Source organism: Anolis carolinensis, chromosome 4 (assembly GCF_035594765.1).
Source record: "Anolis carolinensis isolate JA03-04 chromosome 4, rAnoCar3.1.pri, whole genome shotgun sequence".
Classification (NCBI taxonomy): domain Eukaryota; kingdom Metazoa; phylum Chordata; class Lepidosauria; order Squamata; family Dactyloidae; genus Anolis; species Anolis carolinensis.
The window spans coordinates 68,067,910-68,090,704 of record NC_085844.1 but is presented as its reverse complement, the minus strand read 5'-3'; the positions used below and the strand labels follow the sequence as shown (position 1 = coordinate 68,090,704).

General features: G+C 38.5%; 1 long non-coding RNA gene across 2 annotated transcripts in view; it reads right to left on the bottom strand.

Moving 5' to 3' along the window:
• Positions 1 to 22,795, bottom strand: part of LOC103278550 (uncharacterized) — a 145,668-nt gene that overhangs the window by 71,038 nt on the left and 51,835 nt on the right. For both annotated transcript variants that reach the window (XR_010006066.1, XR_010006065.1), the window contains exon 2: positions 14,395 to 14,466. This is a non-coding gene — a long non-coding RNA (uncharacterized LOC103278550). The remainder of the gene's footprint in view (positions 1 to 14,394; positions 14,467 to 22,795) is intronic.

Sequence of the window (22,795 nt, the reverse complement as noted above, 5' to 3'; positions counted from 1 at the left end):
TCAGGCTCTAGCCAACTGTCCTGCTCACTGTTTAATTTAACTGCATTTGAGAAAAAAGAAACTCATCCAGGGGTAGAAAGAGTCACTGTTCCATTGCGAACAATTGCAAAAATAGATTTCCTTGTCTGGGGTCAAAATTAACATATGATTAACCGATCTACAGTAAATCTACTGAAATCAATTTGATTGGGTTATTTGAAATTAACAAATCCAGTTCATTTCACTGAATATACTCTCAGTACGGTTAATACTGGGCATAAGAGATTATTACTTAAAGACTGAGGTGCATGTTAGTAGATCCTTCACCACAATTGGAAATGCTCCTGATCACATAATATTTCAATCTCACTTCAAACCTGCTGTCAAGAGATTGTTAGGCTGTTCCTTTCTTTGCATGTGAGACGCCCATTAAAAGGCTGCAGAAAGTTGGCAGTGGTGCGATAAGTCAGAAATACTACGTCAGTAAGTTTGTGAGAACATATATTTCTGTTAGTGTGTGTTGTGGATGTCATTTCCATCCTCTCGACTTCCCTTTGTGATCCATTCAACTTCCAGTGACCGGACAGAAAAAACCTGAAAAGGCTGAATTTTGCCCCTCCCCAATCTGGTTTCCATCTAACACAACCACATGCAAATTTGGTTCAAAATAAATCCCCAATTACAATAGTTTTATACAAAGGAAAACTTTTTCTAAACAGAAAATGCTGTTTCCTGGGTAGAAAACACTGCAAAAATATTTTTGTGATGCTATAACTGAGTAATTAATTGATATAAAATTGACAGCAATTTCTAATGGAAAAATACATTTCTGAATATAAAGATTATTTTCTCCACTGAAAATGCTGCTTGCCATGCAAAACTGCCTTGTGCAAATTTGGAGCAAAATATGTCCCAAATTGTGAATATTGTTGTTAAGCCAGGATTCTTCTCGAAGGGAATTCTCAACACTTGAAACACATGATATTCTTTGTACTAATATATATGAAACACAGTAATCATTGATGACACCCCATTCCTCAAAACTAGCAGTCAATGTGGGATAGATCTTAAGAAAAGACAATGGTAGTGACAGGTAGGTCAATGAGACAACTACAAGCCAATGGCTAATGAGTTAAGAAACTATTCCATAACACCAAAGATTCAAATAGTCCAATTTCATTCAAGAAATTCTGCCAAAAGTACCTACTTTCTGGCCACATAGAAATTCATTTCCTGCCATCCAAGAACTGAATCAACTATCTGAAGGCTAGAACTTGGTTTTTTAAACTGAAGGAAGACATATTTGTTTAGAACTCTGCAAGAAAAATGCAGAATTTATGTATATTTTGCACTTTCTATCTCTTATATCTTCCTGACAGAGATTCTAGGAATTGCTTTTATAACCTCATTTCAGCTCCGATCATTAATCACCTGTCCAAAAATATTCTCCAAGGCACCCCTAAGTTTATTTCAGCTTCAGGTGACAATTTCTCTATGAAGAATATTAAACTTGAAATACCCCATGGGAGAGATTTGAACAGAGGAAAAAAACTGCTGCTTAACATCCAGAAGTATCTCTTCCTCAAATCTTTAAAAAGAAGGCCTCAACCTGAAGTATTTACACAACAGATTAAAGTTTCTTGAGGTATTGGGTCTTCAGTCTTTATGTTATCAAACTGATTCCATCTCTCTGTCTGTCTGTCTGCCTGCCTGTCTGTCTGGGATGGAGTCTGTGAGCATCTCTTGAATTACAATTTACTACAGAAGCTTTGTTATTAAACTGGTGAATTGACATGTTATGGATCTTAAAATATCTCTCATCCAAATGTTTATTTGTGCAGAACTGTAGATAAACGGAATCTCTACAAATGTCCATGTTGCTGCAATATTTATGGGGCTCATCTTGTGATTCTTGTTTAATCCAGCAATTAGAATTTCTGAGTTTAACTTCCATCACTGGGCTCAAAAGCTGCAAATATGCTACTGACAGTTTTCAAGATTCGGCATTTGTGAATGTGGTTAAACCACATGTATCAAGAGGGCTTTTAAAAACTTACATTCAGTGAGCTTTGGTGTATTTTCTGATTCCAGTGAGAATTCCAACATATTAGGGATTAATATTGTGATTTGATTTAGAGATTTGATGCAGTAAGATTGAATGAATATTTTGTCTAAAAAAAATTATGACAAACCCCCGCCTTAGACCTACTTGGTCATAACCAAACCATGACATTTCTTGACACCAAAATTTGGTGCATATCTTTGAACTTTAATATATTAATTACCTTGGTTAGGGCAAAATAAGTATTCCAGTACCAAAAAGCAATCAATATAGAATGGGGAAATAATTTTTCTATCAGTTATGTTTCTTCTTTTCTTTCTTCATTGTTTTAATAACTATACTTGGCAGATGCCTGAAACTTGTGGACATTGTTTACAACTCTTTGCTTGATTATTTCATAGAACCAACTACAAGGTAGGAGTAGTACTCTGTGGAGTTCAAGGAAAAAAGGTTACTATGGAGAAGTAAAATATATCATATTCATATGCAACATTGTCTACTCGGCTTAATTCATAGTACTCATGAGAAGAGATGGAAAAATCAATTTGTTTTGCATTCACTTAAATATTTAAAGAAAAACCCTCAATCACAATATAAAGATTTTTTTTGCAAAATCTCCTTGATTTTTCAAAAACAAACTTAAACAATTGCACTAACCACATCTAATAGCTATAGTTTTTTCAAAATGTAGAGCTCTATGTTGCATCTGCCTGACATACAGGTGTTGGGAATGATGAACCTCTTGGAAGAGGAAGTGGAAATAATAGCTGAAGATTAAGATGTTTGAGAGGATAGGGTTCAATTTGTAAACAAACTAAGTTATATCAAAAGTTCCTCAGCTAACTGAAATGAAAACATTAACCTGTAATTAGAAGTGCAATCAATTATCAAGGTAAGCTACTATTTAAATAGCTAACATGGAAAGAACCTTATCAAAGAAACGATGAATTCTAGACCATTGTTTCTCTCACTATATAGCTGATTTTGTGATTTTTCTGTTTTCCACTGTGCTAAATAAATAACACGGAGCCCCAGTGGCGAAGCTGCTGAACTTGCAGACCGAAAGGTCACAGGTTCAAATCCCGGGAGCGGAATGAGCGCCCACTGTTAGCCCCAGCTCCTCCCAACCTAGCAGTTCGAAAACATGCAAATGTGAGTAGATCAATACGTACCGCTCCGGCGGGAACGTGACGGTGCTCCATGCAGTCATGCCGGCCACATGACCTTGGAGGTATCTACGGACAACACCGGCTCTTCGGCTTAGAAATGGAGATGAGCACCAACCCCCAGAGTCAGACATGATTGGACAACGTCAGGGGAAACATTTACCTTAAATAGGGTTGTGCTAAGCTTCTGACCTCTGTTTTGTACTTCAGAGATTAGTATAATTCATTAACACAAAGCTCCGAATTACTAATCAGAATGGGATCCCTCTGAAGCATTAAGAATCGAAACAGAAGCCTCCAAAACATTTTTGAAGAGATTAGTAAAGATTTGTTGTTTTGGAGAGTTTCAAGTTGTGTTTTTTTCCAGTGTAACATACTCTGTAATTGTCTGGGATAGGAGAAAGTTAGGGACCTGAGGTTATTGACAACAGCAGCTGTCTTCATTTTTTCCCTTGTAAAACTATAGGAGACCAAGAGGGGGTAAGAATGTGTTGCTCATTAAAACTAATAAAGTAAATGTAAAAGTTTTCTCCTGACATTAAATCTAGTCGTGTCTGACTCTGGGGGTTGGTCTCATCTCTATTTCTAAGCCAAAGAGCCAGCCTTGTCAGTAGACACTTCCAAGGTCATGTGGCCGGCATGACTCCATGGAGCGCTGCTACCTTCCTACCGGAGTGGTACCTATTGATCTATTCACATTTGCATGTTTTCGAACTGCTAGGTTGGCAGAAACTGAAGCTAACAGCGGGCGTTCACGCTGCTCCCCAGAATCAGCAAATTCAGCAGTTCAATCTACTTCGCCACTGTAGGTTTTTGATAATTCTGATTCTTTCTGTCCCTTCATATTATTATTGTTACTATATTTATTTATACCCTGCTTTATCTCCCCTGAAGGGTACTCAAAGTAGCTTAACATAAAAGCATCAGCATAACAATTAAAATATATGAACATTAAAACAGGATTAAATATCAGGTCTATAATAATCCCTCCCCAAACTTTACAGCCCTTTGTTCCCTCAGTTCTTAAATCCTTCTTTATCAGCTTGCTGTGTGTGTTTATTGCTTATAAGTCTCATTGATATGAAAGTGATTTGCAGTCTTATCACACTGGGGCTGGCAGCACCATTCTTCTGGTACAAGGAGAGTTCTGGGAAATGTAGTTTGGGAAGACAAGGACCTATATAGCAGAGTATTCAAAGTGCCCCACCTTAAACTACATTTCCCATAATTCTACTCATTCCAGAAGAACAGGGCTGCTTGCATTAAAACCCCAGTGTTATAAGAGGGTTAGGTCAATCACATGTTCTAAAACTGAAATAAAATTCTTAAAAATAAGTGGATATACTGATTGTTCTGAAACTTGGCAGAATTTCCGACCTGCTCATGTTGTCTCACTGTGTCATAATTTAAAGAGATTCTTCTTGTAATTTAAAAAAAATATTTTAATTGATTTTTTAAAAATTCTAAAATGCAGGAGTATATATATATATATATATATATATATATATATATATATATACACACACTAGCTGTGCCCGGCCATGCATTGCTGTGGCTGATGGGAATCATTTGTTGACCAGGTGGAATAGCAGTGAATAGCCTTGCAGCCTTAAAGTCTGGGTGTTTTCTCCTTACGTGAATCCTTGTTTGGTGAGGTGGAATACAATGGAATAGGTTTGCTGCTTGGAAGGCTGTGTACTTGCGTTGTACGGAAATGGTTTTTTAGCCAATTTGAATTGTACTGAATAGCCTCGCTGTTTCAAAGACTTACCTCTTTCTACATAGGGGCATCCTTTCTTGGGCAGGCTGAATGAGACGGAGTAGCCTCATGGCTTGAAACCCTGAGGTTGTACTATGAAGGGGAAATGTTGCTTGGTTAGGTTGAACAGCACTGAATAGCCTTGCTGTTTGGAAGCCTGGTTGCTTCCCGCCTGGGGGAATCCTTTGTTGGGAGGTGTTAGCTGGCCCTGGTTTTTTCCTTTCTGGAATTCCCATTTTTAGACTGTTGTTCTTTATTTAATGTCCTGATTTTAGAGATTATATTGTTGCTTCCTGCCTGGGGGAATCCTTTGTTGGGAGGTGTTAGGTGGCCCTGGTGGTTTCCTTTTTGGAATTCCCATTTTCAGAGTGTTTTCTTTATTTAATGTCCTGATTTTAGAGATTATATTGTTCTGTATTATTACACCACAGTAATTGTAGATATGATATTTGTTACCTGAGAGTACAGGCAGGAAGAGAGACAGAGGCCCAGGCAGCTGAGGCTGGGAAGGGAGGGCCCTCCTCTGAAGAGGGGGAAAGGGGAGGGGGGGCTTTAGGACCCTTTAAGACACGGCGGGGGGGGGGGCTCTTCCCGGCCTTGCGGCCACCCCTGCCTCCACCTCTGGAGGCCTTCATCTAAAAAAAAAAAACCAAAACATTGCAGCCTGGCGGCCTCCCTCCTTGGTGCTGCAGCGCTTCCCGGCCTTGAGGCCACCCCTTCAGGCCTCTATCTCCAAAAGAAAATAAATTGTTAAAAGAAAACAAACCTTGGGCCTTGCGGCCTCCCTCCGGCCTGGCGGGAGGTAGAGGTGGCTCTTCGGGGGAAGGTTCGGGCTCCGGCTCTCTCGTGGCTGGGGCCGACCTGAGGCCTGCGGTGGTCTTCGGGGGGGGGGCTTTCTGGAAGCCCCCCCCCCCGCCTTCGGCTCTGCAGGCCTCAACATCCAAAAAAAAAAAAGAAACCTTGGGGCCTTGCGGCCTCCCTCCGGCTGGCGGGAGGCTGAGGTGGCTCTTTGGGGGGGGCACGGCCTCTGGCGCATGGAGGAGGCCGCGGTGGCTCTTCGCGGGGGGGGGGGGGGTTGTTCCACACCTGCTCGGGCCACTGACAATTTTTACTTTTCCTCCGACCACCATGGGGCCTTCCAGCCAGGCTGACGGCTGGGGTTTTAAGGCCCCCTGGAGGTTTTTGACGGGATTTTTTGTTGTATCAACCTAGAGGTGTGGATGATGGGTTGTGTTGTCAAATTTCGAGGTTGGGGGCCTGTAGTTAAGTTGTTTTGCTCAGTGCCGCGATTCCATCACTCTTTATATATATATATATATAGATTTGTAAAAACCTTTTTAAAAATTCCTAAAAATCAGTGGATGACTGAAGCATTCCAAAACTAGGCAAGCTTAAAGTTGTAAACATTGCCTACAAGTGTGCCAGGGTTTATCCTGATAGCCATAAAAATGACAGAGAAACAAGCCTCGAAATTTTCCCCATTGCCACTAATGGAACAAATCTTAATGAAACAATGACAAAGCTTCGGAGATTCAGATTACTAATAGGAATGGGACCCCTCCAAATCTTTACGAAACAACATGGAGGCCATCTGAATCGCCAAAACAAATTACTAATCAGATTTCAGCCGCTTCACACACCTCTAGTACAAGCAATAGTGCAAATTGCAAGTTTTGTTGTCACCTCATTTAATTGTCAATGCAGTTATCCTGACCTTCCAGCAAATAATGTAATTGCACCTACAGTCAAAAGTCTCCAAATGGCAGGTCTCCTTCCACTACACCACTGAATGGCATTCCATAGAACTCAAGATAGGATTTGACCTGCACTTGATGCATAATATGCTGCTTCATCTTTCATGTGAAGAAAAAGATTGTGGCTCCATTCAAAACTGCCAAACAGGCTCACCAACATGGAACTGAATTCTTTAATACAGTAGGACCCCTGTATCCCGAGGCCTGGTAGCTATGGTTCCATTTATCTGCGGCTGACAAAATATGTCACTTCTAGGCATTTTGAGGTGCCATAGCATGATGTTCTTACATTTCCATATGGAACATTACTATTCTTAATTTTGCATATCCATACAAAGTCCAGAAACATATCACCTGTATACTGTATTCATTTTCATGCTTAAAAAAGGTTTATAAATCATGGAATTGAATCTATTGCTTTGCCCATTATTTAACCAACTGCTCTGCTAGAACATTCAAAAATCTTTTCAGTCAAAAGATTCTCTAGAAAGTGAGTCTGACAACTGCTATAATAGCTTTACTACTTCATGCATTTATTACAATTATATTCCATTATTTGATAATTGCCCTCCAGTCACTTGAAATCTATTAAAATTATAATCTTTAAAACAACTACACCATGGGGGAAAATACACTATGAGGAAATATTTTCAGATTGAGAGAGGGATGCATGGAATTAGCAGGATGAATAACTGATTTTTAAAATACTGAACAGAAAAAAAAAACACAAAAAGAACAAAATTATTACTTTTTTTGTGCTTTTCCGAAACAGAAATTGCTTAATTCTGACAATGAGAGAAGGGAGAGAACAGTAGAATAAAGAACTATGACCTCATCCAAGAGTTGGTATGTAATGATGCCTTGGTCATTCTTACTTTGTGTTTCCTTCTGGAAAAATAATAACTCAATATCTCTTTTTCAAAATCTGTAACTACACTTTTTCCAGGAAGAAAATTATAATTAAGCTTGTGCAATCCAGGTAAACCTTGATCCATTTCGGTTTCCCGGATTTTGGTGAGAGCCCCAATTTATTTTTGGGAGCCTCCCAAATTTGGGAGAACTGAAATCCATTTTCCACCTGGGAAACTGAAAGATTTATTTTAATCTGGCCCATTTGTGACAAGGCGGGGGGGGGGGAGGTTTCCCAAGTTTAAGGCAAGGGCTTAAGAAATACCTCTTCCTGCTCTCCTTTCCCTTCTCTCTTTAGTGGATACCAAGGTTTAAGGCAAGGGCTTAAGATTCCCCTTTCCTTTCTCTTCTCCCTTTACAGGAGACCTAGGTTTAAAGCAAGGGCTTAATATTCCTCCCTTCCTGCTATCATTTCCCTTCTCCCTTTAGAGGAGACACAGGTTTAAGGCAAGGGCTTAAGATCCCCCTCCCCCTTCCTGCTGGAGAAAGTTTTTGAAAGACACAGGAACCTGAAAACAGCCAACTAGGTTGCTTAAGTAAATTAAATAAATTATAAACAGACTCGAGATTCCAGGTCTGTCCTTCCTGGATAACCCATCTTTTGCTTAAATGAGCCATGCTTGATTTTTCTATTTTGGATTTCAGATCCCACAATTCCTAACAGCTGGTAAGCTGGTTTGAATTTCTGGGAGTTAAAGCCAAAAACATTTGGAAACCAAAGGTTGACAACCACTGGTGTAATGCTCTCTGAAAATATTTTCAACATTTCTGTTAGTAATGATCACTGGACTGAAATATATTACTTTAATACATTTTTTTCCAAATATTTGTTTTTTTTTCAACTGTGAAAAGACCGGACACTATTCTCAGAAAGTAGAATACCTGTTCCTTTTCCCACCCATTCTCCTGATTACTTCATTTTATGGAGACTTTTTAGAGAAGTCTTTGGAAACAGACTGTTTTATATCTGTGTCACTCTAATTCATACTTGTTATTCTTAAGAGGTGTCAACATATGATATTATTATTTTCCCAGTCACTTTTACATGCTGTACAAATGTTTGCAGGTAAGTGAACATGGTGTGGGGAATCTTATTTCTCAGCCATAGATAGAATTAAGTGAGAGAGCCATCTAAGTGCTATATAAGTAGATATATAATACAGATTTTTAAAAATCATATACTATATAATTTACACATAAATTATCTAGGGTACACATAAATTATCTATGACCTAGTCTCTAAATACAAAAGAATGAGGTGCTAGCAGGAACTGGTCAACTTCAGATTAAAAAAATCCAATTTTGGAAGCTTTTCATTTCAGGAAATACCTTGGAAATAACTGGCAAAAGCCTAAGTAGTAACCTTCTTCACACACTAAAAAAGAAGAATGATTTTGAAGCTGTAGTATTTAATTATTGTCATTCTACTTAATATATCAAACAAGAGATATATTTCAGCTGTCATGGCTCCATTGACTGCAGTGATGCTATACCAGCAGTAAATGTACCCTATAATAACATGGTTCAACTGCTCCTTATGCTTTACAAGATGCTAAAATGTAGAGCACTATTGCATTTCACATTACATTGCCAGTCAAGTTTTTTGTCTCTTGCATCTGTTGTTTCACATCACTAACTGTTTTAAATTTAAGTAGTTTTTAGCAAAGACTTGACAAAGGGTTCAATAAACCATCAGAACTTTACTAAGAAGTAAAAAAAAAACAGAGCATCTTCTCTCAACTTAATGGTCAACACATTGAGTTTTGCTTATGTTTTGGCAAATTGTAGCCTAATTTCTTTTATTGTGAGATGGCCTATGAAATATACAGAAGCATAAACTAATGCTTGCATCAGTTTAATCTAGCAACCTTTCCAGTTTTATTAAACCAACAAGAGACAATAGCATAGGACTGAATACCAATCCTAAAGCTATGAGACAGACATAAGGACCATTATATTGACCTAACCCTGTTTAATTGAGTTATGCCTCTGGATTAGCAAAAGAAGAGAGGAGCAACCAATGCAGGCTGTCTGAGGCCAGGTGTCAACACATGTCCTTTTCCTCATAGTCCCTTGGATGAAACATCTGACCCTGAAGATAATCCAGTGTTATGGATTGTTCAATCTGACTAATTATCAGAGGCGGTTCAACCACCCGGCCAACTAGGCAGTTGCCTGTGGCGCCATCTTGTTGGGGGCGCTATCGAGGCAGCTCCTGTCTCCTGCGGCCTGCCTCCGCAAGTTATTGAACTGCTTTTTCTGTTGATTTGTTGTAAAACATGGTGTTTTAGGGTTTAATTTGTAAAATCTTAATGTAATTTGATGTTTAATAGGCTTTTCCTTAATCCTTCCTTATTATCAAACATTTTTGCTTATCCAACGCTTTTATTTTTCAGTGATTGGTTTGGGGGGGGGGTGCCAAAATTCTGTTCGCCTACACTTGAAAAATACCTAGGGCCGGCTCTGCTAATCATATTCTGGAAAGCAAATTCAGGGCACACTCTCTCAAGTCAAAAGACTTTACAATAGAGAATAAACGCCCTTAGTTACCCCCAAGCACAGCCCACTTCACAACCTCCCAAGTCATAGAACCTAAAGAGCTCATTCCAGAGTGCCACCCTTTCACCAAAAAAGTAGCAAATGATACACCAGATTTTCATCCCTCCCTCCACCATCCTTGATACCTGCTAGAAACAATCTATTCAAAGACACTGTCCTGAGTTAATCATCTAAGTCCCATTAGAAACAGTATGAGGTAAGCAAAACAAAAAGAAGGGAAAAGGGAAAAAGTTCCTACACAGCCTCAAAGCAACCAGAAAAGCTCACACTGCAAGCTGAAGGTGAAGACTGTCACATGAAAGGTAGACTGGTATTAAATAGCCACAGCTCTATCCTCACTTGATATTGTCGATTTTGTCCATTGTTTAATCATTGGTATCAATCTCTTCAACAAGAGTTTTATGGCTTCATGGTTGTTGTTGTTTTTATTCCTTATGTATTTTATATGACCTCTCACTGCCTCTCTCTTGTTTGACTATAGGACAGAAAGCTAGACTGATACCAATAAAGAATTTGGAGAAATCAAAAGATGAAATTTCTCAGCCTCCCAGCACAATCATAATGAGCCCCTTGGCAAAGTATGCAGTTATTCAAGGATGACTCCAGGGTCCAACCTATTTTTTTAGGCAGTTCTTATCCTGAGAATGTTTAAAGAAGTAATAAGGAAGACTGGGACCATATTACAACAAAAACATTACAACTTCTTTCTGAAGGCAGCTTTAACTTTTAGATAAAATGAAATTGGAGAGAATGCTGTCAAAGCTTACTAAAAGGAACTTAGCAGGCAGCATCCAAGCATCCCAGAAGGAATTAGTAGATGATCTTCTTGTGGCAGAGATCAAAACCAGTCACCTGGAACTAAGCAATGTTTAGAGCTATGGGGGAAAAACTGTTTACAAACAGGCCTATTTTATTCCAAAATGACTGACTGTGGAGGTAGGGCTTTTCAGATAACCATTTTCTATAGGGAAACAGTTGACACAAAACTTTAAATTACCTGCATTAAAATATATTCTTTACAATATTAATGTAGCTATCTAATTGTTTTATAAAAATAAGTGAGGCAGAGTTATGGTCATGCTGGAGTCCCCTCAATGTGTGTGCTAAGAGAAATCAACATCCAGAGTGTGACTTCATGACCTATATGACATTCATAGTTCTCTCCAAAGTGATTTCTGGTCCCAATTGGGTTGCAGAACTCATGTTGGAACTACCTTTCAGTGATGAATGAGATGGTGGTGACTGTGGTATAGAGGAGATATCTGTAATCCCACTGCCATAAACAGATGACTACATGATAAGATTTTAGATTCACTGGAAGTCAAAACGTCTGGAAGGGTGGGAGCTGATTAAGGCCCCTTCCACAAAGCTGAATAAAATCCCACATTTTCTGCTTTGAACTGGAATATATGGCAGTGTGGACTCAGATAACCCAGTTCAAAGCAGATATTGTGGATTTTCTGCCTTGATATTCTGGGATATAGAACTGGGATATAGAGCTGAGATGGAAGTTGATATGCCTGGATCCTTTTCACTTGAGATTTCCTGTTGTCTTGGAAGGTGATACTACTGAAATCTTGGTTGACCTGTGAAGTGGAGAATTGACCAGGGTGGTGGGCATAATTACTATGGAACATCCCTCCCATGGAGTAGAAGCAAATTAGATCCCCGATATCTTAGGAGCTGCTAATGATGAACAAGTGAGATACAGACTAAAGGAACATTGGTGAAAAAGGTGTGGCCAGTTGAACACAGGCTACACCAGGGGTTCTCAACCTGGGGTCCCCAGATGTTTTTGGCCTTCAACTCCCAGAAATCCTAACAGTTGTTAAACTGGCTGGGATTTCTGGGAGTTGTAGGCCAAAAACATCTGGGGACCCCAGGTTGAAAACCACTGGGCTACACCTTATAGAACAACATATTCCATTGCTGGCAGTGAGGGGGAAATTCCTGCTAGTTTTACTTCCACTCAGAGTTGTCCAACAGTGTTGTTTCAAGAATCAATTATATTATGGCTCATGTGGATAGAATACAAACCACTCCACAAAACATGCACAATAGTTTGAAGATAAGAATTCTTCATATTTTCTAAATTATACTCTAGGTATAGTTCCAGTAGACATATTTTTGTTGTATTGAAGTTCCAGTAACAATGTATGCAGACTAAGGAAATGGGCTGCAGCCTTGATTAAACCTACCATATGATTCTTCTTCCCCTAGCCTATAAAAGAATAGATGGCTGCAGTTGAGCTTTGGACAAACAGCTGAGGAATGCTTTCCCATAACAAGAAAGATTCTATCATTACTGGCCAATCTCCAATAGTGAACTTCTGAGTAAAATGTGTGGTGACCTGTTAGTTCCAGGCATTGCTGGGGAATGTGAATTGTCTACATTAATTTCAATCTCATTCCAGGTCTTCTTGTGGAACAGAAATAGCTTTGGTTACCTTGAGAGATTACCTATCCTGGACAAGTAAAGTCTGCATAAGGACCACCAAACCCGGCACCCAAACACAAATCAAGGAACAGGAAAAGCACTGCAGACTACTTCAACCAGGTTTGCCATACTGGTCCTTCAGGCTTTTGGAACCCTAAGGACCAGGATCGCAGTGGGAATTGTCCCCCAAGGTCACAGTAGTAGTCCCTGGGAGCCAACTCTCACAGGTCCCACACCTGAAAGATTCGGATCTTACATTAAGGTCCAGATCTTTCCAGGTGTTTTATTAATCCAGAGTAAACTGGAAAATCCCACTTTACTCCGAATTAATCCAGGCTTATCCGAGGCGCCATTTAAATGCCTCAGGTAAACCCTTGACAAGTCCTGCATTCTGGACATGTCTGGAAGGGCCCTGAGTTTAACCTACATAACAGGACTTTTGTGAGTATAAAGAGAGGAAAGGGAAAGATCCACGCCTTAACTTGTTGGATGTAAGGTAAGGTACCTATCTTTATACAGAAGACATGCACACTTTTTGGAAATGTCATGTCTTAACTATCCACAACTGGATATTATATTATATTGGATTGAATATAGTGTTCCTGGAGTAGAAAACAATGAAGGCTTCTTTTTCTTTCAGTTTCAGATAATTCAGTAAGAAACAAACATCAGAGCTTTTTTTTTACTCTTAGCCAGAGAGTCCATTGAAAAATCAAAGTTGCTATCCAGTAGAAAAGAAAAAGGTTCTGATTATTTTGATAACAGCCTCTTTAAGTGTCAACAGTACATTCTGTACTATGGCTTTCCTATTATAAATGACTTGTTTTGCAAGTTGTCTGCTAATAAATTATTTTTCCTTGGCATTCCTAAATCCCCTAAGTCTTGATTTTTGCCTCTGCTGCCATTATCGTATTATCCAGCTGCAAAGACAGGTGAGAAAATGCTTCTAAAGCAGAATCTATTGCTTGTCTCAGCTGGTAATATCTTCTACTGTTGCAGACACTGAGTGCTTCCCTCTATTGTTGCTATAACCTACCCAGTTATTTGGAGACTTTAATCATGTCTTCAGCTCAGGATATTCAGATCTGCAGGTCTGGCATTTCCTAGCTGCAGGTGTTACCACAGTAACCACTAGCATTTGTGCTTCACTTTGCATAAACACATATCAGCACAACGTAATCTTGCCTGCTTATTGTTCTACGAAAAGGTCAATTATCATACTCAAGAATGGGTTGAGATTTGATGTAATGTATGTGTACATGCTATATATGCAGATGCACTTGACAGCTTTGGCACAAACAAGCAAAAATAGAATGCAATGTTGAGCATTTGTTTACTGCACTTTTAGAAAAATGGAAGGCATTCTGTACTGCTTTGTAAACTTTCACTGTGCAGGGACTCAGCAATGTTCATGTCAGCATGTAAACTTTAAAGCTTGATGATAATTGATTTCATAGTAAAAGTACTTTAAAATCGCTCTCTGTCTCTGGGCCCATCCAGACAGGCCTTAAAACCAAGACCTGTCTCAGTTTCAGTGGAGGCATCCAAATGATGTCTCTGGTAAAACAGAATTCATTTGAAACAAAACAGGGTTTCCTCATTTTGTTCCTAATTAATTAAACACCTGGTAGGATCTGGGTTTTGCCAGATATAGGCCCAAACCACACAGTCATACCCATTTTTTTTGGACTCCAGGAGCCCAAAAAACTGAGAGGGTACCAACTCCCTCCAAGCACCAAAATAAGCCCTTAAAAGTTTTTAAAACTTACCCAGCTGCTCATATCTTCCTCCTCATACCCTCCAGGCACAAGGAAACGACACACCAAGAGATGGGGGATCATCTAAAATCAGGACAGTAAATAAAGAACAACACTCAAAAAACAGGGGAATTCCAGACAGGAAGCAATCGGGGCCAGCTAACACCTCCCAACAAAGGATTCCCCCAGGCAGAAAGCAGCCAGGCTTTGAAGCTGCAAAGCTATTCAATGCAAATCAAGCTGGCCAATTGCAACATTCACACTTGCCTCAAACAGACAAGATTTATTTTTCCCAGCCTGGACATTCCACAGATATATAAACCACCCATGCCTAGCTTCCAACAGATCTCACAACCTCTGAGGATGTCTGCCATAGATGTGGGCAAAATGTCAGGAGAGAATGCTTCTGGAACACGGCCTGGAAAACTCACAGTAACCCAATATGGTCTTTTCCGAATATTAGATTATCTTGAAAAAGAAAGTGTGGGGTGAAGCTGGCGACTCTTCTACACATGCCATAAATTCTAGAAGAAACAGGAATAAAAGGGGGGGGGGGTGGTTACATGTCATTTCGCGAAAATGCTCACTGAATTGGGTTAACAGCTGAAAATAATGATTCGAGCCAAAAAAAATGTGCATATTTGCTTGACTATATATCCCTTCAATCAAGAAAAACACATGATTTTGTTTCTATATGCTGGTGTGTGGGCTGCTCCAGTACACGTGCACATTTTAAAGTCCTGAAAAAGCTGATCATGGCTGTCAAAAAATGGAGCCACGGACACACAGGTGGCTAAATGGAAGAATAATTGGAAAGCAATTACAATGAGAACTCTCTTTTGCTCTGATGTTTATGATATTAAACAGAGCTTGAATGTACAGTTGGGTGAGGAGAGAGAAAGAATAAGAAATCTGCTTTTGTGTACATTTATATATCTGCATGAGTCCAGCATAAGGTCCAACACATTAAAAAATAAAAGTAAACTTCCTCTGGATGTCCCCCATCCATTTTGTGGATTTATATAATTCACTACAAAGGAAGGTTTCAGGATGGCAAGGGACCATTTACCGTAACTAACAAGTCTGTGTTTGGACTTGCTGTCATATCCTGCAATTTTTGCCCCACTTATTTGATCCACATTTTGACACTGTATGGAAGCGCCCTGGGAGGATACAATGTTATTGGTGTTCTATTGGGTTTTGAAAGTGTTTCTGAGCTTGATCATATATCAACCTGTAATATCACTGGCAGCAGCAACTGCTTTACAAACCTGCCCATCATGATTAATAGAGAAAGAACAAGCCCAGTCATCCTATTTTAACAACTAGGATTATGGGGGAGTAACATGTACAGAAAGGATGTAGAAAGAAAGGTCTGAGAAAGGTAGATAGAAAGCAAAGGAAAGAGATAAAAAAAATACCAGAATTTATATTTCTTTGAATACTGGACAAACCTTTGTGACTGTGGATTGCCTTTGAAAATTCTTCAGAAACTACCATTGAGGTTATACAGCTACCCTCCTTACTGTCTCTCTACAGGCAGGTGAAGACCTTGTTCCTGCTGAGAATCAAGTTTTAAGGAAGAAATAGGCCTTATATAATGTGTTGGACTTTTTGATTCATTGCTTTTTAATAGTTTATGTTTTGATGTAAATCTTTTGATAGTTTGCTTTCTTTTTAACTTTTGTTGAAAAGAAAACCTATGTTTGTTTTTAATTGCAAGTTGCTTTGAGTTCTGAACTGAGAAAGAGATGGGAAATGAGGAGAAGGAGGAGGAGAATAACAACAACAGCAGCAATGACTTAGCTTTAAAAAAGGTATAGGCTACAAGCACACAATTCCCATGTTGCTGCACATCTCCAGACAAAGCTGACTACTGGTCTTTTTGAAGACACAATTCAAAATTCTGGCTACAACCTATATGACTCAGGTCCAGACTATTTGACCTCTGAGGGAGAGGCTTCCTAGCCATTTGTAGTGATTATAAGGCAAAAGGCCTTTTGAGGAGCTGCTCTCAGATTTTGAATGCTAAGGTAGATTCCTCATTGTTCTCTTTTTACTGCCAGGTGAAGACATTCCTATTCTATCATGCATTTAGAAACTAACTACATACTTTTAATTGTGTCTCATTTTCCTTATTTTATTAAAAATTAATTGTTTAAATACTATAAACACTTTAATTGTTGTTAAAGTAAATTTTATATACAGTAGAGTCTCACTAATCCAAGCTAAACGGGCCGGCAGAAGCTTGGATAAGCGAATATCTTGGATTATAAGGACTGATCAAGAAAAAGCCTATTAAACATCAAATTAGGTTATGATTTTACAAATTAAGCACCAAAACTTCATGTTATACAACAAATTTGACAGAAAAAGTAGTTCAATACGCAGTAATGTTATGTTGTAATTACTGTATTTATGAATTTAGCACCAAAATATCACGATATATTGGAAACATTGACTACAAAAATGGCTTGGATTATCCAGAGGCTTGGATAAGCGAGGCTTGGATTAGTGAGACTCTACTGTATTTGAATTGATTTTTTTTTTGCAATTTGTTTTAATATGATAGAAAGCTTTTTCCCAAACTTTGGTTTTCCAGTGATTTGGACTCCTCCTTGTATTCCTGACTATTGACAAAGTTTCTGAGGTTTCTAGGAGCTGAATGTGTACAATTTCGGAATTACTAATCTAGATTGCTTAATTGTTTTTAAAGAAGAATATAATATGATAAATCACACATATTTGTATGGCTAAATCTTTTCTGGTTTCAACACTCTATAAGCTGCATTGAATCACTTTGTTAGGAAAACTAGCATGTGGAGGGTCTAGATATCATTTTCAGCTATTTCTGGACTCACATAGACTATCTGTTTCTTTTTTTGTAGAACCAGAAGTGATGTTCTGGTCATTATTGGACACTTTGTGGAAATTATGATTAAAAACAAGGCATTGTAAGGATTTCTGCAGGGAGCTGGCAGGGAAGGTTGGTTGGTATATTTGTACCTGGGGAGTGTTGGATCAGAAGTCTACAATGCCAGCTCCTGCCCTAGAGGGTATTTGGAGAATTAAGTAGTCGTTTACCAGCCTGTTGTTGTCTACTTATTGCTATAGGACTTTGGGATGGTGGATCACGCACATGCCCTGCTCCTGTCAGAAGACAACTATATAAAAACAAGAAAATTGAAATTTCTGTAAATATGCTGTAGTTTTAAAGCCTCTAATACTCAATCAATTACACATAATGAAACAGAAAGTTCAGGTTTTCCTATATGTCCAAACTATTGATGAAAATGTCATCATAAGGAGTCAATTCCTGACTGGACAGTGAACATAAAAATAGGTGTATGCCTTTGTGCTGTTTGCTAGGTGCACTTTTATATGAATTTAAAGGAATAAGATGCATTTGTCATCATAGTGCCACATGTAATTATTAGAGTGACATGACATCTGAGAAAACTGCCTATAGCTGTCATTACAGATTGTTTAGAAGAGCAGCTCCTGAAGACAGATGGTTAGTTTACAGCAACAGGAATATTTCCCTCGTGGGCCTGTGTGTGCTAAGACTATTTCCAAACAATTCCTCATGTCCTTCAACATTTAGCTAGGTATGCCCTTACCTTGAAGTGATGGAGAGAAGTAACAAATATTTGAATGTTTCAGAGGATTCTGTGCTTTGGGAAAGGGGGGGGGTTGTTGTTATTTGTAATTCACCAACGCCAGTATGACTGGTGCAATTAAAAAAGCATATGTCATGCAGTGATACCTGTTTCTATTTTTGAATTTAGCAGTCTGAATGTGCTGTTTCAGAAAACGAGACATACGTTTCTATGAAAACCAGAGTTATGTCCAACTATGCATGATATTGGATTAACCATTTACATTTTGCTATTCAAGGATTATTACAGTGGGCCCTTTGTATCCACTGGGATTTGATTCTCTGAATCCCTGTGGATACCAAAGTCTTTGGATAATCAAGTCTCATTATATACAGTGGCTTAGTAAAATGCTTTCTCTTAGATAAAATGATAAAAAGAAGTTTTCTTTTTTGGAATTTTTTTAGGGGGAGTATTTTCAAGAGATGCTTGGTTGGATCAATGTATACAGGGATTGCTTAAAAATCATGATCTTTCAGGAGTGATGTAGTTGTGCTGGGCATAGGGTTGGATGAGATGACCCTTGAAAATCCTTCTAAGTCTAAGATTCCATGATTCTGTTATCCTAAGTACGTCCTTCCCACAATCCTTTAGTTTCCATGTTGTACTATAACTCAGCCTGTAACTAAGACTAAGCACCAACTAAACTACCCTTTTTATCTCCCTTTATTCCAACTACTTCTTCACATGGTTTTAGATTTTTGATTTTAGAGTATAATTTCTTTATGGTAGTGATATGTATTCTGTAAAATCCTGCATTGTTAATAGCAATATATAAGTAAGAAACAATAATAAATAAAGGGAATTTTTACATTTTATAGAAGCAGCACCCATGAGGTTTAAGTACCTTTTATTACTGCAAGAGAATCACAGGCCAAGTTTTTAATAGTCCAGTGGCAATGGTGCATTTACATCTAAGGACAATGTGCATGCAGAAGAAACTAATTAACATCAAACACTAATTAGTCCCTCAGTATTTAGCAATGAAGCATCAGCAGCTGTCTTAGATGCCATATGCTAATTAGCATTAGTAACTTCAGAAATAATTGTCTCCATTGCTCTGTGTCATAGTACTCCTTCTAATTGTCCTTTGGAGAGTGCTGGTATCAAGGATTACATTGCATTGCTTGAGGTTTAATGAGCAATTTAATGGCAAACTTAAATGCAATGGATGAACAAATGCTGCCAAATTCTAAGATAGTATATTTTTTAGTAATAGGAAGTGGAAACTCAATTTAGTGACATTCTGGATGATAAACTCTTAGGCTTGTGCACAGATTTAGAGTGGTCAGTTCCCTTCGGTCAATCCAGTTTGTTTGGCTGGGTTGAATGGCCATAACAGGAAGAGTTCAGCCATCATGTTTTTTCATCCATTATGGGACCATGCAGCAGTCAATCACAGCTCCTCCTCCCCTATTTGGTATCACTTGGCATGCAAAGATGTGTCTTAAGTAAACTGTGTCGGCTTCCTTAACCCTGTTGCTGAAACCCAGCCTCCCTTGAAGGGAAAAAAGAAAAGGATGCCAGGAAGGGTGCTTTCTTAACCCTGTTGCTGAAATCCAGGTTCCTTTGACAGGAAAAAAAGGATCCCAGGAACGGAAAGAGGACCCTTGTAAGTTCCCCATTGCCACCAATGGGCCGTATTTGGTCATATTTTTCATTTGCAGATGACAAACATCTATCCGGTTACCCTCCCATTTTGGGAGATGCATGAAAATGGATACAAGGATCTACCAGAATCCAGCCAGCAGAAACAGATTGAGGTTCAGCCACAATACACAGGCCTATTAGCTGTACCTTTCAGATGAAAACTATGTTTCAAAAGCTATGAAAGACTGTTGAGAATATTCTTCTTTGCTTTGGAAAACATGAGATTGTATAATTCTAGATTTGACAGAAATGTTATTTTTTCCTTGCTCTGGTCAGTGTGGATTATCAGATGCCAAGACTGGCAAAATTCAGGTACATCATTTTTTCAGCTTTTCAAATGGAAGGCTGAGGTCCACACAAGGCTGCAGAACTGAACAGTAGTTCTACATAAAAGCAGTTCTAACTTCCTAATGGCTGCACTTAAATTAAAGTGGAATAGGAAGAGTAACGTTACTGCTGTTAATGTTAAATGACTGATATTCAGAAACCTTGCTAATCTACTACCAATCATCCAGGGATCTACCAACTGATCCCTATCTAGGTTCTTCAATACAGAAACTGGCATGTATCACCATCCCCAGGCACTGAATGGTAAATATAAGGCTTTGTGATCAATGAAAACAAGTTTCAGTACTCATTACAAAATTGAGGAAGAGAATGAATAGTTTTTGGAAGTGTTTCCAAAATTATGAATTTAAAATTTTTTGTAACCACAGTATAATGAAGTAACATTTTTGTAATTGAGCAAGTGGGGAAACTTCTGGGGATCATTTCTCCCTCATTTTAGAACTATCATGATAAAACTTGTTATAATTGTACTACACATTTTCCACTGTTAGCCCACCAAATTTCAGAACATTGCATTCATCCTCTAATCTTTGGGGATTTTTTCAATTTTTTACAAACAATATTTTTTAAATAAACTACAAGAGCTATCTACTTGAATTTTATATGCAGTGCGCAAGATAACCAGGGCATCAATTCCCAGAAATTTCAGAAAGATTTACACATCGACTGATTTTGGGGGATTTTTAAAATTTAAACAAAAACATTTATCCCCAAAAAGCCACAACAGCAATCCCCTTGAACGTCTGTCTAACAGTATGTCTATGACACACAATCATAGAACTTCAACTTAGCAAACATTTACATTTACTTATCTGAACGTATCTCCTCATATGAGCCAGCTAGATCCCTAAGATCATCTGGAGAGGCCCTGCTCTCGGTCCCACCTACCTTGCAGGTGCGGCTGGTGGGAACAAGGGACAGGGCCTTCTTGGTGGTGGCTCCCTGGCTGTGGAACCCCCTCCCCACAAATATCCAACAAGCCCCAACCCTTCTGGATTTCAGAAAGGCTGTGAAAACATGGCTGTGTGTACAAGCTTTTAATGAGTAATACAATAACATCGACATGGTCCGATTGAAGGCTGAAGCATGAGCTTTTAAGACAAATGGATCTAATTTACATATGTTTTAATTGTTATAAAGTATTTTAATGATGTATTTTTATAGTTTTAATTGATTATATGTACTGTTTTTGTTTTATTATTATGTTCTTGGCATTAAATGTTGCCAACTGTTGTAAGCCGCCCTGAGTCCCCCCGGGTGAGAAGGGCGGGGTATAAATGCTGGAAATAAATAAAATAAATAATAAATTTATACTATTACATACAGTACTTACTTAAGTCCTCTTTGCAGATTCAATCTTTTTATTTATTACTAGCTGTGCCCGGCCACGCGTTGCTGTAGCAAAGTGGTGGTGGTATTGGTTAAAAATTGTTTTGTAATTTTTATTTGACGTTATTTGTATTTTTTAATAAATTTTATTGTAAGTTATCTTTTATTATATTTTATTATTTTCTTGTATTATTTTTAGTTATTTTCTGTTATAGTATTATTTTTTAGTGTTTTTAATTACTTTTTAGTGTTTTTTATTATTTTTTATTGGGTTGCTAGGAGGCCAAGTTGGAGGAGCTTAGCCTTCTAACTGGCAGCAATTGGATAAAAGCAATTATTCCTCTCTCTCTAATTAAGACTTTATTTTTCTTTTCTTTTTGTTGTATCAACCTAGAGCCATGGATGATGGGTTGTGTTGTCAAATTTCGAGGTTGGGGGGCCTGTAGTTTTGTTGTTTTGTGGGTCGCCGTGATGCCATCACTCTTTTATATATAGAGATGATTAGACTACTGCAGCCCTCATTGTGCTCTCTGATATTGAGAACGTGGGTGTTTTGATTCTTAAATTTTTCTCCCCCTTTCTTTGCATGTTTCTTAATAGTGATTCATTTGCACGAATCTAACAAATTAGCAACGCCTTATGGGACTAATAATAATTTTGCACAGCCCTAGTAAATATTTCTAAATTTACATCTGCTGCAACTTCCTTTGCTCTGTGAAAGAAATATCCCTTTGTGTTTGCTGAAAATCTAATATTGGATCCTTATGTAAACAAATATTATTTCCTTTCTGAAACTTAAAGCAGAGCATCATCACATGAAATTGATTTAGCAGAGAGTGAGACCACTGAGGATGCCATCAGAAGGAGCTGGGGAAAGCATGGAAAAATGTCTTCTTGCATGTAAAATCGTTTTCCCTGTGTGGGATTCCATCTTTAAAGAAGAAGAAGAATTTTCTTATCCCAAAGACACAGAATCACCTCCTCCCGCCTCAACCAGGAGACCCAAGGCATAATTCTTAAGACAGACACCATTTCTGGGTTTCTTGACTTTCCCCATCAGTCCTGTTACTCTAGAAGAAACCCAAGGCACCATTTTTAAGACAGGCACCACTTCTTGGATACTGTATTTTCCTCTTCAGTCTCTATTGTAGAAGAGACAGGAGATGCAATTTCTCTTCATGGGCTCCTCTGTTACTCTTACTGTCAAGGAGACAGGAGGCATCATTCTTATGGCAGACCCCCCCTCTCTGGGCTCCTCTCCTTTCCTCCAAATCTCATTACTCTCAGTTGCAGAAATCCAAAAACTTAACAAGCAAGCAGGAGTGCGATTTCGAAAACCAAGATTACCATGAAGGAGAAATGACAGGAAAAACAAAGTGATGATGTCTTGAAATTTTGGTATTTCTAATGATTAAACTAATGGAAAAAAT